This window comes from Echinops telfairi, unplaced genomic scaffold, assembly GCF_000313985.2.
Source record: "Echinops telfairi isolate 266 unplaced genomic scaffold, ASM31398v2 ScPeMD7_7458;HRSCAF=8496, whole genome shotgun sequence".
In the NCBI taxonomy this organism is placed as follows: Eukaryota; Metazoa; Chordata; class Mammalia; order Afrosoricida; family Tenrecidae; genus Echinops; species Echinops telfairi.
In genome coordinates this window covers 45,583,221-45,589,153 of record NW_022111358.1, presented here as the reverse complement: position 1 = coordinate 45,589,153, position 5,933 = coordinate 45,583,221, and the positions used below count along the sequence as shown (strand labels likewise).

General features: G+C 56.8%; 1 long non-coding RNA gene across 1 annotated transcript; it reads left to right on the top strand.

Annotated features, from left to right (window-relative positions):
* Positions 1-225: 225 nt before the first annotated feature.
* LOC123522741 lies at positions 226-860 on the top strand. The gene is made up of 2 exons (XR_006680961.1): positions 226-344; positions 748-860. It is a non-coding gene; the product is annotated as an uncharacterized LOC123522741 (long non-coding RNA).
* The last annotated feature ends 5,073 nt before the right edge of the window (positions 861-5,933 follow it).

The following is a 5,933-nucleotide window of genomic DNA, read 5'->3' as shown; positions in this document are numbered from 1 at the left end:
TGCAGAGAAGCACACACATGCAGCCACAAGCACGGACACAGGAGCCACTCAGCCACAAACACACATGTACATGACCTGCACACACTACACATGCCTACAGGCGCACACTCACATACAGATGCCTACTGCGTCAGAGCGTATGTTCTGAGCACCCAGTTTGCAGAGGCTATAGATGACAACGAAAGCCCAAAATCTATCTGCAGAGTCCCCATGGGATTAAGGCTCCAGTGAATTCCTTGCGACCCTTACCCAGGGAAAAGAGCCCTGGTGCATAGTGGCTGCCCACAGGGGTACTGACCACAAGGTGTGCAATTTGGAACCACCAGCGGCGCTGCAGGAGACAGGTGAGGCTCTCTCCTCCCGTAAAGATGTCCAGTCTCAGAAACCCACAGGGGCAGTTCTCTGCCCTAGAGGGTCACCATGGGTCAGAGTTGACTCAAGGGCAGTGAGTTGTTTTTTCAACAACTATCCCATGGAGGCAGGCTCCAGCCAGCCCAGGGGCTAGCCTGCGGTGTCTTTGACGGAGAACACCTTACTGGGGGTCCCAAAGTCTCAGTCCCTGACTGCAGTGGTCAGGGGCCCTGGGCCGATCTTGTAAACGCTTGTAGCTAACATAACGCCCATGCTGCAATCGTGGCCCAGCTCCTGCCACTGAGCTGACACCTGTCCCTGTGACGTATCCGTCTGCTGCCAACCTTGCTCTTGTGACAGTTTCCTTTGTCCTCCCGCGTCCTTTTTAAAACTCAGCAAACCTTCGGACCCCATGATGACCTCCTGCTAGTGGCCCCCCATCTGGATGACATGTCTCTGCCTTTGTCCCGTTTAAGACTTAATAAATGTTCTGCCTAAATTACACTTGAGATGGGGGTGGGGTCTCTTTCATACCCTAAAACAATATTTACCCAGATGCATACTTAACATGCAGACAGGTCTGGAGACGGAAAGACAGACAGACAGGCGCAGACATGGGCTACACAGAAACAGGCACATCCATAACTAGATGTACAGGACACAGACCTCCCAGTGTCTACAGCCACCACCTGGGCCACTCCCCCCTCATCCAATAGCCGGCTTGGACCAGCCATCCAAGTCCCGGACTCCATCCCCAGTGCAAGCCCTCCTCCCTCCGCCTCCCGGAACCCTCACCTCACTAACACTCAGGGCTCCCGGCTGAAGCCGCAGGGAAACCTGGTCTCAATTAATCCCACTGACTCCACAGGCTGCTGTTTCCATGGCCGCCGCCCTCAGGTTCTGGAAGATCAGGGCAGCTCAGGAAGCAGCCAGAAATATGAAACTCTCACTTCCTGTCAAAGCCCAGCGTCCCACACCTTCCCCATAGGCTCAGGAGCCTGAAACCAGCACCTCAGTCAGACCGCCCTCAACTGCCTCCAGTCCCTTCTCCAGGCCTCCTCCCTCCCCAGAGAGATCCCCGGGAGCCACGCCATTCATCAGAGCCCCAGGCTGTGCATGGAAGTGTGTGGGGGATTATGTGTGTGTCCTCTGCTACCTGCATGGGATTTGGGGTCTGACAGAGGCCCCAGACCCGACCCCTGCCCAGATCCAGGCCCAGGGCAGACACTGCAGATGCCCTCTGGCAAACGGAGTCTGGCCTCTTCCAGCATGTCTGTGCCCTCAGGGAAGGAAAAGGCGTTCCTGGCGGACCTGTGGGTCAAGTCCCCTCAGTCCTGGGTGGGGTCAGGGGCTGCCACTTTGTCCTCTTCTTCCCAGAAGGACCCACCCAGCCTTCCTCTGGCTCCCGCACTTCCTCAGCCACTGCCCGACATTCCCAGGACCCGCCCTACCCGAGGGTGGGTAGTTTCCCTTTGCAGCTGCCAGCTTGCTGTCATTGACCCAGGCCGGGCAGAAGGGGCGTAGATGTGGAGAGGGGACCACACCAGGAGTTCTGGAGACTCTCCCATAATCCATCCTGCCCCTTCCTTGGAGAGGCCTGCCTTAGCACGTTTCCTCAGGAGCCTCCCTTTGAGGGGGGCTCACCTCTTCTCCTGGGAGAAAGATGGGCCTTTCTACTCCCGCAAAGTTACAGTCATGGAAACTCACATGGGGGCAGTTCTACCCTGTCCTGCAGGGTCACTAGGAATTGGCATGGGCTCGGGGGCAGTGTGTTTGGTTTTTTGAGGGTCTTGTCTCTTCTCCTGTACCCCACTTCTTCTCTGCAACTTTTCAGGGCCTGGCTCTTCACAGGTCGCCTCCCCCCAGATCTCAGGAGGCTGCTGGTCAATGGCTCCTAGTCAGCTACAGCACCTCAAACTCCGGGACAATCAAAGCCCAGGAAACTCTTAGCCCCTTGACTCCGTTTATGCCTGCTGGACCCCAGCTTCCCTGTGGGTGCCCCTCAGCACCCACTTCTATGAGGTGGCTGTCTCCTCCCGTCCTTGGGCTCTGTGGCCCTCAGCCGTGGAGAAATCTAAAGGGTCCTGCAGTGCCCTTGGGAAGTCATGCTGACGCCCACCCAGCCTGGATGAGGCCCCCTCCCCACCCCTCCCTGTTGTCACACTGCACTGCTCTTGTGGCCCCTCCCACCCCTCCATTGCTGTGAGCAGGGGCCAGTCCCTGTAACCCAGACCCTGGCCCAGCAGTGACCCACCTGTGCTCCCGGAGGACTGGCAAGCCCAAGACTGCGTGTGACCCGGCTCTCTGGCAGGCAGGTCCATTCCAGAAGAGTCCGACAGGGCAGAGAAGAGGTGGAGATGGAGCTCTGGCTTGGTCTGTGCTCTGACAGGGAAAGGGAAGTGGTCTTCCCTGGCACGGGAACCCTGAGTCACACATGGACCCGCCTGGGGGGGCTTATGGGGCTAGGAGGGAGATGTGGTCCTGAAGCTGCTCACCTCAGCCCGCGGGGAGGCCCCTCAGCCACGGGGACACGCCATCTTCCTGCCCAAGTGGCACAGAGCTGGGCTTAAGGGAGGTGAAAGGTGGGGGCTTCGGTCCCCATCTCACAGGACTCCTGGTTAAAACCCTTTGGCGTGCAGCGTGCCCTGGCTCATGCTGATAGGTTGGCTCTTTGAGGCCACCAGACACCCCATGGGAGAAAGATGTAGCCGTCTCAGTAAAGACTTACAGAAACCCACAGGCAGCTCTACTCTGTCCTACACGGTCACTGAATCACAATCCACTCGATGGCAGCGGGTTTGGATTTTTGGTTTTTGTCTCCAGCCAGGAGTACATGAGGAGCACAGAGTCTTTTTGATTCCTGCCCCTCAGGGCCTACGGGCTCAGCCAGACCGACCTCTGAGAGTTCAAACAGACGCCCTAGCAGAGAGCAGGGGGTGTGAACAGGGGCGAGACCCTGAACTCTGACATCCCAAGTGGCAGGGCTGGCAGTATGCAGTGGGCAGAGAGATGAGGAGGACACAGCCCTGGGGCTGCCAGTCCTGGAAGGCACAGAAGGACGGGGAGCCCCAGATGGGCCCTGAGACCCCTTTCCTTTCTCCAGGGACCCTCCATCAGGCAGGCTCCTTGGCCTGCAGTGAGAACATAGGGTGGGCAGCAGGGGGTCCCCATTCGAAAGCAGCAAAAACCAGCCTGAAATGAGGGACTGAGGCAGCCCTCAAACCCCGTGCCCACCAGAGGGCCTGGAAGGAGGGAGGCTGGCCCAGAGGGGGGGAGTCCTGCCCCCACACATGCCTCACCCTCAGGCCTGGCTGCAGCAGCTACAAACTGGGAAGGAGGTCGGGGGGGAGCTAAGGATCACACCACCAGACAGGGTGACCCCAAATGCCCGTCTACATAGTGTTTGCAGTTCCAGCAGAAAACGTCTATTTTTCTTAAAAAACATCCCTGTAGCCAGTTCTAACAACAGGCACTCCCTGCTTCTTGAAAGGTCCTTTAAGGCCACTGCGATCTCACGCAAAGATCCACCTGAGCACCTGGTTCTGCTCACTGAAAAAAGGAGAAGCAGCAGGACAAGCGGCGTCCCAGCTTGTGTCTGGTCGGAGTGCAGAGTGGCATCGCCCACCTCCGGCCCCTGACGTACACGCAGCAGCCCAGCACCCAGGGGCCCTGGCTCCCAACTGTGTCTCTGGACAGCCTGCGTCGGGTTCAATGAGCACGGATGTGTTACCTGGTATGCCTGTTCTTGCTAAGGATCATCCACTTGGTCCCGACCCACAGCGACCCCATGCACAACAGGACAAAGCACTGCCCCGTCCTGCGCTGTCCTCACAACTGTCCCGGTGGCTGAGCCCACTGCTGCAGCCACTGTGCCCGTCCACCTCCTGAGGGATCTTCCTCTTTCCGTCACTCTTCCACTTGACCAAGCATGATGTCCTTCTCCAAGGACTAGACGCCCCAGACAACATGTCCACAATATGTAAGGTGAAGTCTCGCTAAGCTTGCCGCTAAAGAACAACCCTGGCCGCATGCTTTAGGAGGTTAGTTTGGGGTCTGAGAAGGCTCAGCACTTCCCCAGTAAGTACAACCAGTCATTGCTTCTTCAACTGACAGCGTTTTGGCTTCAGAAAGGCTTCTCAAAATTCTCTGCCCTCGAGTCCAAGCTGACTCTTAGTGACCCTGCAGGACAGGGCAGAACTGCCCCTGTGAGTTTCCGAGACTGTACTTCATTACGGGAGTGGAAAGCCCCCTCGTTCTTGTCCAGAGTGGCTGGTGGTTTTGAACTGCTGACCTTGAGGTTCGTAGCCCAATGAGTAGCCACTATGCCACTAGGACTCCAGGGTCAACAGAGCTTACAAGGTTAAAACTCGGTGCTTTTCAAATGTGCTGACCTGCTCTGACCACCGCTGTTATTAATCAGAGAGTAGACTAGGCATTGAACTGTGACTGCACGGTCAGAGGTTCAAACCTACCAGTGGCTGCTCTGGAGAAAGATGAGGCTGCCTGTTCTCTTAAAGATGAAAAGTCTCCGAAACCCAAAGAGGCAGTTCTATTCTATAGGGTCGCTATGAGTCATAATCGGCTTTTTGGCAGTGAGGCAATGACGCTTCAAGTCACATTTGGTGGCCACATGCTTCTAGCGCAGAAAATGTACAAAGCCTCCGAAACCTTATGGAAGGCCACGTGTCTGGTGCCTGTTTTAATTCTTACAGCCACAGATTTTGCCACATTTTCTGACGTGTTAGGTACAATATTATGATAATTAGTGGCGCCCTGGTGGCGTGGTGGTTTTGAGTCGGACAGATAACCCAAAAGCCAGCAGTTCAAAACCATGAGGCACTCCGTGGAGAAAGCCAAGGCTGCCGCGTCCTGTAAAGATTCACAGTCTTGGAAACCCCCGGGTCAGCTGTACTCTGTCCTGCGGGGTCTCCAGGACTGGGAATGAACTCGATAGCAGGGCACGTGGCTTGGCACGGTGGCAATCAGTATCCGTGAGCCTGCATCAACAACTTTTTGTGTGTGTGAGTGAAATAGGAAGGAAAGGGTAAAAGAGAAAAAGCAAAGGCCTTTCGCTGGGTTACTAGTGATGTAAGTACTAACGTGGCAGTGTAGTGGACAGTCCGGGAGACGCTGCATGCAAGGAACTTAGGACGATGGCATGTTATTGGAGGATTAAAACTGAAGAGAAAGAAGGCTGACGCAGATTCTGAGTGGCGAAAGAGGAGGAGGTCCCTGGGCCGAGGAGGGGGTGACAGTGAGTTGCAGTCCTGGGAGACGGACCCCAGTAGCCTCATGGTTTGGTCTGGGATGGGAGGAAGTCCCTGGGATTGGGGGAGCAGCAGGGATCCAGGCACGCCAACCCTACCGATGTCACCGGGCACTGCCCTCGGCCTTCTGGCTCGGTCCCTTCCATGGAGGACGGGTTTCTACTCCGCTTCCCCACCCTGCCCAGGTCGGGGATCCTGGGTGGGGGGTGTTGGGGGGTGTTCTGGGGCGCCCGCAGCCGAACCTCGGGCGGAGGGCAGTGGGTCACTCCTCCGACAGGAGGGTCCCCAGGACCTAGCATCCGGGTGAGAGACCCT